The following is a 12,050-nucleotide window of genomic DNA, read 5'->3' as shown; positions in this document are numbered from 1 at the left end:
TGGTAAGTAAAGAAGGTGACATTGGGAACCATTAGGGGGGAGATGGAATCAGATGATGGAGGGGATCTAGTGAATCAAGTGTGTGGATAGGAGGTAGATGGAACCAGGAGGGACAGGGAGATGGCAATGAGAGATGGGGAGCTGCGGCAGTGCATAGGAAAGGGAACAGAAACGGGAGGGCCAGAGACACCAGTGATTCTGCAGATGCTAGAAATATTGAGCAATGCCAACAAAATTCTGGAGGAACTCAGCAAGTCAGGCAACATCTATGGAGGGGAAAAAACAGTCAACGTTTCAGGTCAAGAGCCTTCATCAGGATTGGAGGTGGATTATGAGGAGGAATCACAGGAAAGAAGGGTTTACATCATAGGGTCGCAAGCCTCCCAGGCACAATATGAGGGGTTGCTCCTCTCACGTGCATTGGCAGTGGGGAAGGCTGAGGACAAACAATGGGAAGGGGAGCTGCCAGCTGGAGCTCTGGAGCTCTGGATGACCATTGTGAATGGAGCGCAGATGCCCTGTGAACCTATCACCTAGTCTTTGCTTGGTCTCACTGATGCAGAGGAGCACCAAATGCAGTAGATCACCTTAGGAAAAGTGCATATGCACCTTTGCCTTTCTTGGAAGAGCAGGTTAGGTCCCTGGAACGGGGAGACCCACGCGAGGATGAAAGGAACAATGAGCTGACTCTGTCAGAGCTGGACAAAGAAACTAAAGACTTGAATTATATGCAGCTCAGAATCAGATTTATTATTGCTGTCTTATATTTAGGGTCAGTCTTAGTTTTATTAATCAAATGTACATCGAAACATGTAGTGAACTGCATCGTTTGTACTAACAAGCAGCACAATCTGAGGCCATGTTTGAGGCAGCCACCAAGAGTCACCACACGACCCAGTGCCAACATGGCATTCCCACAATGGCACAGCATGACATGAAATTTGTTGTTTTGCTCCACCGGTACAATGCAAAGGCATGAAAATTACTAGAAATTACAAAATAAATAAATAACGTGAAAACAAATGAATAAATTCATTGTCTTGAGTCACATCAGCGTGCTTTACAGATAGTTTACTCTGCGGCGAAGTCTCTTTGAGGTATGCCTACTCTGAAGAACCTTAAATCTTCTCTTCCAGAGAAGTTCAGTGAGACCCTCTCACTGCTCCTTCTCTGTCACGTCTGCTGCTCTCTGCCTCTTTGACCATGGGCCAACTTGTTCACCTTCCCCTCCCACACCTTCTGACTTCTTTCCCCTTTCTTTCCAGTCCCAACGGCACAAAACACTGACTGTTCATCCCCCGCTGGAGACACTGCCTGACCTGCAGAGGTCCTCCAGTATTTTTTTTGTATTATTCTCGATTAAGAATTTCTTGTGCTTACGAATGTGACTGAATGTGGTCCCAATAGGAAACGCAGCACTGAAATTCCACAACTAACAATGCGACGATGGTCAGATAAATTTATTTTTTTGCGAGGTTGATTGAGAGCATAAAGGACATAAACCCCTGCATCCCTGCCCATCTTCGAATGAATGCGATGTTCGCATCCATTTCAAGAGGACTAGAATATAAAAGCAAGCATGTCATGGTGAGGCTTTATAAGGCATCTAAGAAAGGATATGTAGGCATTGGAGAAGTTCCAAAGGAGCTTCTCAAGAATGATCCCAGGGATGAGAGGGTTAACGTATAAGGAGATTAGAAGAATGAGGAGGGGGGTCTCTTTGAAATCCATGGAATATTGAAAGGCCTGGATAGAGTGGATGTGGAGAGGATGCTTCCTATAGTGTGGGAGTCTAAAATCAAAGGGCTTCAGATTACAAGGTGGTCCCTTTACAGCAGAGATGAGAAGGAATTTCTTTAGCCAGAGGGTGGTGAATCTGTGCCATAGGTAACTGTGGAGGCCAGGTCATTGGGTATATTTAAAGCCGAGGTTGATAGGTTCTTGATTAGTAAGGGTGTCAAAGGTATTGCAGAGGAGGCAGGAGACTGGGGCTGAGAGGGATAATAAATGAGCTATGATGGAACGGCAGAGCAGACTCGATGGGCTGATTGGCCTAACTCTGCTCCTATGTCTGATGGAGGTAGTATTGTAGGATCCACAGAGGATAGGTGGGGGCTTGAGTTAGAATCTCACACAGCCGATGTCGCTTCCCAACGGTATGGCACTCCCTATCTACTGCACTGAGGTATCAGACCAGGACCATGCTTGGCCCTGCTAGAGGGGGTCTTCGGTGCCTGTTTGCCATCACTTCAAGTTTACATGGAGCAGGAAACTGCAGCAGGTTTATAGATAAATGAAATTTATTATATCTAAACTCCAGGCAATTATTGTCAAGTTGTGAGACAGTTAGTCTTCTCTCAGGGAGTGGCAAGTGCATGTTGCAGACACAAGTAACTTCAGATGCTGGAAAACGACCTCTCTAGCTTCCAATAACCATAGACCAGAAACCACAATACACAGGAGCAGAATTAAGCCATTCAGCCCATCTCCCTCAACCCCATTCTCCTGCCTTCTCTCCATAACCATTTACACCCTCTTTCCCTTTATCCCATGGTCTACTGTTTTCCCCAATCAGATTCTGTCTTCTTCAGCTTCCCCTTTAAATATACCCAATGACTTGATCTCTACAGCCGAAAGTGGCATTGAATTCCACAGAGTCACCACTCCATGGCTAAAGAAATTATTCTTCATCACTCTTCTAAGGGACATCCTTGTATTTTGAGTCCTCTGGTCCTAGACTCCCCCACTGTAGGAAACATCCTCTCCACATCCAATCTATCTAGGCCTTTCAATAGTCAATAGGTTTCAATAAGATCCCCCTTCATTTTTCTAAACTCTAGTGAGTACAGGCCCAGAGCCGTAACCAGTCCCCTCTGCTCCCTGTTCTATTTTACTTATCCTTCCAGTCCCCATTACTCCATCTTCTTCCCCTCCCCTGCCCCTTGTTCTGCTCATCACCCACAGATTTCTCCCTCCAGTTCCCCTTGTCACCTCCTTCCCTTTATTCCATGGTCTACTGTCTTCTGCAATCAGATTCTGTCTTCTTCAGCCCTTTGTACTTCCACCTATTATCGCCCAGCTTGTTACATCATTCCCACTCTCCTCATCTCTCACCTGCAAGTCACCCCTCCCCACCTGGATCCACCTATCACCTGTCAGCTCTAGCTCCATCTGTTTTCTCTACCTCTTTATACTGGCTGTCTCCCCTCCTTCATTCCATTCCTGATGAAGGGTCTCAGACTGAAACGTCGACTGTGTTTTTCCCTCCATAGATGCTACCTGATCCGTTGAGTTCCTCCAGCGTTTTGTGTCTTGCGAGCAGATGATGGAAGATTAGGTATGAGAGAGGCAGTTTTAAGTAGACAGGCAAGAATTTGGATTGAACAGCTGGACTGCATTTGGCAACAACAGTTAGTTAAAAATAGCAATGCACACATTCCCACACTATAAATCCTTGCCATCTCCAGTAGACACATATGGTAGCTGTTAAAAGTATTTTAAAGTTATTACACTGGTACTAAAAACTTTAAATAACACTTATGACCCATAGGTGCTGGCTATTGTTAAAAAGGATTTAAGTTTAGCTGGCCCTTACTCAAAGAATTATTTTAAACAAATGGCAATCTCAATATTTAGCAAGAATTTATAGAATAATTTTACCAGATCAAGAACAAATGCTAGTATTTAATTTATTTGTCAAAAATATTCTGAAGTAATTTATCTGGACGGAATCAGACAAGATTTGACTCCAAGGTACAGATGGAGATACTTGTGTATGTGACCCAGCTTTCATTTAAACAGGCAGGGTTTACAAAGAGTGTGTTAATCCTGGGAGTGTGTTAATATTTGCAGGCAAAGCTCTCAGTCAATAGCCTGGATCCCACTGCAAAATGCTCGCAGTTCTCTCAGGGCTGTTTATTCCTCTCCTTAGATGCTACCTGACAGGCTAGATTGTGTGCACCTGCGCCCTGCCAGCAACTGTACCATCAATTTATGGGACAGGCCGCTCAGGAACTTGGGCTACGTATGTGTTTTTCTTTGAGTGACTATGTTTTTTGCTCACTAATTTGAATGTGCTGTGTATGTTTTGTACCTTGGCCCCAGAAGAACACTGTTTCGTTTGGCTGTATTCATGCATGGTTCGATGATAATTAAACTTGATTAGATTTTGATTTGACTCCCTGAGTTCCTCCAACATTTTGTGTGTGTTGCTAATGGATACACTTCCCACTTTGCTAAGAAATTCCAAATCCTGCTGATCAGTGCAATCGATACACAATCTCCAAATACAATGTATGCCCCAGTGCCTGTTCTGCCAACTGGCTCTATGAATTAGTAATCTCCATTAATAATCTCCAAGGATTATCCTCAATAATCATTGCACAATCTTGCTCTAATCTAATTTTAAATCTGAAAGATGACAATAATGTTTTATCTGTTTATCTTTTTGGTGTCAGCTATTTTGTGAATGACTGTCTGGGCTATTTGTTAATAATAAAACAATGATGATAACTGACAATACCACAAAATTATTTGATGTTTATCAAGGTCTAACATCAGGAAGTAAACCAGCCACGTTCAGCAAAGTATATCCTGTACTTGACGTTCCCTGTGAGTCCCTTGTAAGTGGCGCCATTGAGAATTCATCAGAAAGGGCTTTGCCAAAATCAGAAAACAAGAAAAGCTTGTTTGGCAAGTATGTTGTGTGGGTTTGCTATATTCCTTCAAAGTTACACCCCTCTCACAGAGAGGATGCGAAATGTGAGGTTTCCAGTGTAGCAGGAAGAATAGACAGTAAACCAAACAATTGCTTAAGTGGGCAAGGATGACAGAAACCCACAGTGTCAAGGGATGCCTGGCCATGCACCACGCCTGGCCTACTGTTCCTCCAGAATCTTGTCTGCCTTGCTTTGGATTTCCAGCATCTGCAGGTTTTCTTGAGTCTCTATGTCATTTTAAGCTTGCAATTACAGAAAGAACTTAAGAAGGGAATGGAAGATTGGGCATTTTTCACAAAAGGCTACAGATTAGTATGGTTGCACAGTGGTCAGCATAATGCTATTACAGCACCAGTGGCCCGGGTTCAATTCTGCCTCTGTCTGTAAGGAGTTTCTACGTTCTCCCTGTAACTGCGTGGATTTCCTCTGTGCTCTGCTTTCCTCCCACACACAGGTCAGGGTTAGTAAGCAGTGGGCAAGCTACACTGATGCCAGAAGCAAGATGAAGAGTGCGGACTGCCCCTGCACATCTAAACTGTGTTGGCCATTGACACAGATGACAGATTTTACTGTATGCTTCAATGTTGTGATGTACTGTAGGTATGACAAATAAAGCTTATCTTTATTTCATTTTATCTGAAATATTAAAATAGAGAAGAAAACCAAAAGACCATAAGACATAGGAACAGAATTAGGCCATTCAGCCCACTAAGTCTGTTCTGGCATTCCATCATGGCTGACTTATTATCCCTCTCAACCTTATTCTCCTGCCTTCTCCTTCCCATAACCTTTGATGCAATGACTACTCAAGGACCTATCAGTCTCTGCTTTAAGTATACCAAATGACTTGGCCTCCACAGCCATCCAAGGCAATGAACTTTGCAGATTCACAACCCTCTGGCTAAAGATATTCCTCCTCATCTCTGTTATAAACGGTCATCCCTCTAGTCTGAGGCTTCCAGTTTAAGATAGTGCTGCTGAAGCACAGCAACAACCTGTGGGTAGCAAGCAAAATGATAAATTACTGTATTACTCATGCTTTTTCTCGGATACAATCACTACAATCAATCGCCTGTAACTTCCTTTTTAGAGTTGAGCTGTTGAACCGGCTGTGCAATCTGGCATTTTTGCAGTGTGAACTGAAGCCTCAAAGGTGTAGGATGGTTGATGTGTGGTGCGTATGGACAGCTTGGCCTGGGTATGAGAGTGTGGCCATTGCTGGAGCGGGCTTGGAGGCAATTCGATTCGGTAGAACCAAGGTGAGCAGAGGTGAAGCAGAGTCATGGCGGTGCGGCCTGGGCCCGAGAGTGAGTAAAGATCCGAGTGCCGAGCCTGAATGGAAAGGTTGGGTACAGGCCAAGTTGAGGCAGTGGGGCCTGGGCCCCAGGGTGTTGGGGCCAGAGGTGAGGGATGGGATGGTTCAGCTCACTGCTCCATGAACTCATCTCTGTGTTGAAGTAAGGGTGTGACCTGCAACTAATGGGCTCCTGAATCGGCTGCAGTCATGACTGGCTTTGCAGCTATGGACTCACTTTCATGAACTTCAATTCTAAATGTTACTTCCTTGCTTGCATGATGCATAATTTTTCTGCACGTTGGGCGTTTAACGTTCTTCTTTTTTAATGAGTTACCTTGGGTTTCTTTGTTTTGTGGCTGCCTGTAACGAGATGAATCTCAAGTTTGTATATAGTATGCATGCTTTGAACTTTGCCCTCTGGTGCTAGACTCCCAGAAACATTGGAAACATCCTCTTCACATCCACTCTGTCTAGGCCTTTCAATATTTGATTGTTTTCAGTGAGATCCCCCTCCATTCTTCTAAACTCCAGTGAGTACAGACCCTGAGCCATCAAGTGCTCTTCATACATTAACTCTTTCAATCCCAGCTTCATTCTCATGAACTTTCTCTGGACCCATGCCAATGCCAGAAGATCTTTTCTTAGATACGACCACACAATACTCCAAGTGTGGTCTGACCAATGTCTTGTAAAGCCTTGGCATTACATCCATACTTTTATATTCTCGTCCTCTTGAAGTGAATGCTAACATTGCATTTCCTTTTCATACCATCGACTCAACCTGCATACTAACCTTCAGGGAATCCTACTGGAGGACTCCCAATTCCCTTTACATCTTGGATTTCTGAATTTTCTCCCCATTTAGAAAATGCCTTTATTCCTTCTACCAAAGTGTGTAACTATACAATTCACAACATATATTTCATCTGCCACTTATTTGCCCCTTCTCCCAATCTATTTAAGTTCTTCCACACTCTTACTGCTTGCCCTTCACTTACCTTTGTATCCTCCACAGCCTTGGCAACTAAACCATCAATTCCGTCATTGACATATAACATGAAAAGAAGCAGTCCCAACACCAATCCCTGGAGAACATCACTGGTCACTGGCAGCCAACCAGAAAAGGCCCCCTTTATTCCCACTCTTTGCCTTCTGCCAGTCAGCCAATCTTCAACCCATACCAATATGTTTCCTGTAATACCATAGGCTCTTAGTTTGTTAAGCAGCCTCATGAGCAGCACCCTGTAAAAGGCCTTCTGAAAATCCAAGCATACAACATCCACTAACTCTCCTTTGTCTATCCTGCTTGTTATTTCCTCAAACAATTCCAACAAATTTCTCAGCCAAAATTTCTCTTTAAGGAAATCATGCCAACTTTGGCTTAGTTAATTATATGCCTCCAAGTAGCCCAAAAATTCATTCTTAATATTTTACTCCAAGATGTTCCCAACCACTGAATTCAGCCTAACTGGCCTATAATTTCCCTTCTTCTTCCTCCCTCCCTTCTTAAAAGGTAGGGTAATGTTTTTAAGTTTCCATTATGACCTCAATGACAGAAAAATGTCAATAGGCTTGAAAGAGTGCTAAGTAAATACACAAGCTTGCTGCTGGGTCTTGAGGACCAAGTTATAAGTAAAGACTGAATAGAGTAGGACTTTTTTCTCTGGAACACAAGAGATTGATGGGAAATCTTATAGTGGTATACAGAATTATGAAGGGTGAATGCATGTAGGCTTTTTGCCTTCAAGTTGGATGAGAATAGATCTAGAGGTCATAGGTTTAAGAGCAAGATGAAATATTTAAGAGGAATCTGAGGGGAAGCCCTTTCACTCAGAGGGTGGTGCAAGAGTGGAGCATGCTGCCAATGGAAGTGGTTGATGTGTTTTTATAGAAACATAGAAAACGTACAGCAAAATACAGGCCCCTTGGCCCACAAAGTTGTGCTGAACACATCCCTACCTTAGAAATTACTAGGCTTACCTATTGCCCTCTGTTTTACTAAGCTCCATGTACCTATCTAAAAGCCTCTTAAAAGACCCTATTGTATCCGTCTCCACCACTGTTGCCGGCAACCCATCCCACTCTCTGAGTAAAAATCTTACCCCTGACATCTCCTCTGTACCTACTCCCCAGCTCCTTAAACCTGTGTCCTCTTGTGACAACCATTTCAGCCCTGGGAAAACACCCCTGACTATCCACACGATCAATGCCTCATAATCTTGTACACCTCTATCAGGTCACCTCTCATCCTCTCTCACTTCAAGGAGAACAGGCCAAATTTGCTCAACCTATTCTCATAAGGCATGCTCCCCAATCCAGGCCACATCCTTGTAAATCTCCTCTGCACCCTTTCTATGGCTTCCACATCCTTCCTGTAGTGAGATGACCAAAAATGAACACAGTACTCCAAGTGGGGTCTGACCAGGGTCCTATATAGCTGCAACATTACCTCTCAGCTCCTAAATTCAATTCCATGATTGATGAAGGCCAATACACCATATGCCTTCTTAACCACAGAGTCAACCTGTGCAGCTGTTTTGAGCATCCTATGGACTCGGACCCCAAGATCCCTCTGATCCTCCACACTGCAGAGTCTTACCATTAATACTATATTCTGCCATCATATGCACCACTTCACACTTATCTGGGTTGAACTCCATCTGCCACTTCTCAGCCCAGTTTTGCATCCTATCAATGTCCCACTATAACCTCTGACAGCCCTCCACACTATCCACAACACCTCCAGCCTTTGTGTCATCAGCAAATTACTAACCCATCCCTCCACTTCCTCATCCAGGTCATTTATAAAATTCACAAACAGTAAGGGTTCTAGAACAGATTCCTGAGGCACACCACTGGTCACCGACCTCCATGCAGAATATGACCCATCAACAACCACTCTTTGCATTCTGTGGGCAAGCCAGTTCTGGATCCACAAAGCTATTTTCCCTTGGATCCCATGCCTCCTTACTTTCTCAATAAGCCTTGCATGGGGAACCATATCAAATGCCTTGCTGAAATCCATATACAATGGTAACATTTAAAAGAAGTTTGTATGGGTACAGTGATGAGAGGGGTTTGGAGGGATACAGTCTGGGTGTAGGTAGATGAGTCAGGCAGCATGGAATAGAGGGACTGAAAGGCCTGTTTTTGTGTTCTAGTGCTACATGGCTCTGTACGGGGAGCTGGTGGGACCATGCCTAGAGTTAGACATAGAGTTTTGCTCTACTTATTCACAGACCTTCTATGCATAATGCCGAAGTTTGATTAGGTCATTTCCCAGAGTAAAGGAGTTATGGAGTGATGAATGTTTGATCAGATTGGACCCATTCTCATTTGGAATTTGGAAGAGTGCAATATTGATACACAGGACAGTACAATGGTGCTATAGGTAGTGCTGCCGCCTCACTTTCAGGGACCCAGATTCAATCCTAATCCTGAGTACTGTCTGCACAGTTTGCATGTCCTCACTGTGACTGCTTGGGTGTCCTTTGGGTGCTCTAGTACCCTTCCATGTCCTAGTGATGTGCTGGCAGGTCAACTGGACGCTGTACGTTGTCTCTCGGTGTGGGTAACTGGTAGAAAAATCAGAGTGGAGTGAGAGAGAATAAGTTACAGCTCCACAGGGGAATAAGACGAGGGGGAATGGATCGGATGGGATTGCTTTGCTGGAAGGCAGCATGGATTCTATGGGCACAACGCTCTCCTGCGTCACATTAAGGATATAAAGCTCTGAGGGATTTCAATACTGTTTCCCTTCATAGATAAAGTTACATCAAGGAACAATGGATTCAAATTGTCAGACAGGATAAAGAACTTATTGCATCCAAGCGTCATGAAGATTTGTAATTTTCTATTCCAAGGGGTGGTGCAAATAGGGCCATTGTCTATTCAATCCGAGAAAGCTGGGCATTTGTAGAATAAAGAAGTTACCCAGTGAAAAAAAGAAGTCAAATCAATCATGATCTTTTTGAACAATGGAGCAGTTTGAGGATATGTGGGTGGCATAACCATCCCAACTCCTACTTGTTTCCTTCTAAACCTTTCAGAGCAATTTTCACCCACATTCCAAACGGGGTGCATTAAAAAAAATCAGGTATTCAAAATCACAAAACTCAATTACAAGCCGTCCCCAATACAGTGAGAGTAGATTACATTAGGCACCACATATAATCTCGGAAGGATAATCAGGTGGCAAAAATACGACTGTGCACTGTGGATAAAAGGGAACTAGTGGGAATATTCTACATAAGAGTTTTAATAAAATGATTACAAAAAAGGGCTCATGGTGGAGGAGGTAATACTGTATGTTAGTGTGGATAGAAGATTAGCTATTGGAAAATTGAGTTGTTTTGTGGGCAGTAAGATGTAGGCAGTGATGTCCCATTAGGACTTGGTGCTCAAACATTAACTTTCTACAACTTGTATATAGATGCCAGCTTCGTCTATAATAGTCAGGGGACTGAGTTCACAGGCCACGAAGTAGCATTACAGCTTGGAAATTTGTGTCCATTTCTGGTCGCCTCATTATAGGAAGGATGTGGAAACTTCAGAGAAGGCGCAGAGGAGATTTACCAGGATGCCTGGATTAGAGAGCATTTTGTATGAGGACAGGTTGTTTATCTATCTATGTATCTATCACTTTTTCTTTTGTTCTGTCCTCTCTTTATTCTTTCTGTCTTCCTTCCTTTCTTATGGTAATCTATAGTAATATTTTTCATGCAAAACAACATATTTTTCAACACATCAGTGATAATAAGCCTATTCTGCTGCAGAATACAGATGAGCTTTTAATAATGAAGAGATTAAAGAGCTGAATGTTTCCTCCCTCTCATACTGTATTTACGTTTAGAATTAACATTTACACTCAGTGATCACTGTATAAGGTACATCTGTACACCTACTTGTTATTGCAGATACCTAATTATGTGGTAACAAATCAATGCATAAACTAACAACACACACAAAATGCTGGTGGAATGCAGCAGGCCAGGCAGCATCTATAGGAAGAAACGTCGACAGTGCTTCTCTTTATAGATGCTGCCTGGCCTGCTGTGTTCCACCAGCATTTTGTGTGTGTTGCTTGAATTTCCAGCATCTGCAGATGTCCTCATCAATATATAAACTATGCATGGTCAAGAAGTTCAGTTGTTTAGATCACCAATGTGATCTAAGTGAGGGAATGGGGAAGAAATGTGATCTAAGTGACTTCTGAGTGTGATATGATTTTTGCTGCCAGATGAGGTGGTTTGAATATTTTATAAACTGCTGATCTCCTTGCACCTTCGTGCACAAGTCTCTAGAATTTACAGATAATGGTACGAAGAACCCCGAAACAACATCCAGTGAGTGGCCGTTCTGTGGGTGAAAGTGCCTTGTCAATGAGAGAGGTCAGAGGAGAATGGGCAGACTGGTTCAAGCTGACAGGAAGGTGACAGTAACTCAAGTATCCGATTGCATATACGTCTGTAGTCCCGGTCGAAGAATGTAACGTAGTGGACGTAACCAATCTCATGTATGGTGCGTTTCTTGAGTGTAGTAGCGTTATCTCTCTGTTTAATTTTCTTTTGAAAATATTACCATAAAGTGCATCATGGCTTCCAAACGCAGCAAAACCGCTCCTAGTGATAGCAGCAGCAAGAGGCAAAGTATATAATATGGCGTTCACGCAACGTTCAAATCACATAACGTCCAATTTCACAGAACATATCGTGGACGTTATACCTGTAACCACATGTTACAACAGTGGTGTGTAGAAGAGCATGCACAAGACGTTGAACCTTGAAGTGGATGGGCTACAGCAGCATAAGACCATGAACGTACACTAAGTGGCCAAGTTATTAAGTACAGGAGGTTGTTAACAAAAGAGGCCATTGAGTGTATATCTGGAGGCTTGAAACAAGGGCACACACCTGGAATACAGAGCAGCTCTAAGCACCACATCTCTGGAGCTGTTTTAAATTGAGTGCCTTCTCTTGTAGAGTATTCTTTACACTTGTGTCTGTGAGGCTAAGCATAGCTGACAACATCTCTGA

This window comes from Hypanus sabinus, chromosome 2 (genome assembly GCF_030144855.1).
Source record: "Hypanus sabinus isolate sHypSab1 chromosome 2, sHypSab1.hap1, whole genome shotgun sequence".
Classification (NCBI taxonomy): Eukaryota; Metazoa; Chordata; class Chondrichthyes; order Myliobatiformes; family Dasyatidae; genus Hypanus; species Hypanus sabinus.
Note: the sequence above shows the minus strand (reverse complement) of the source record.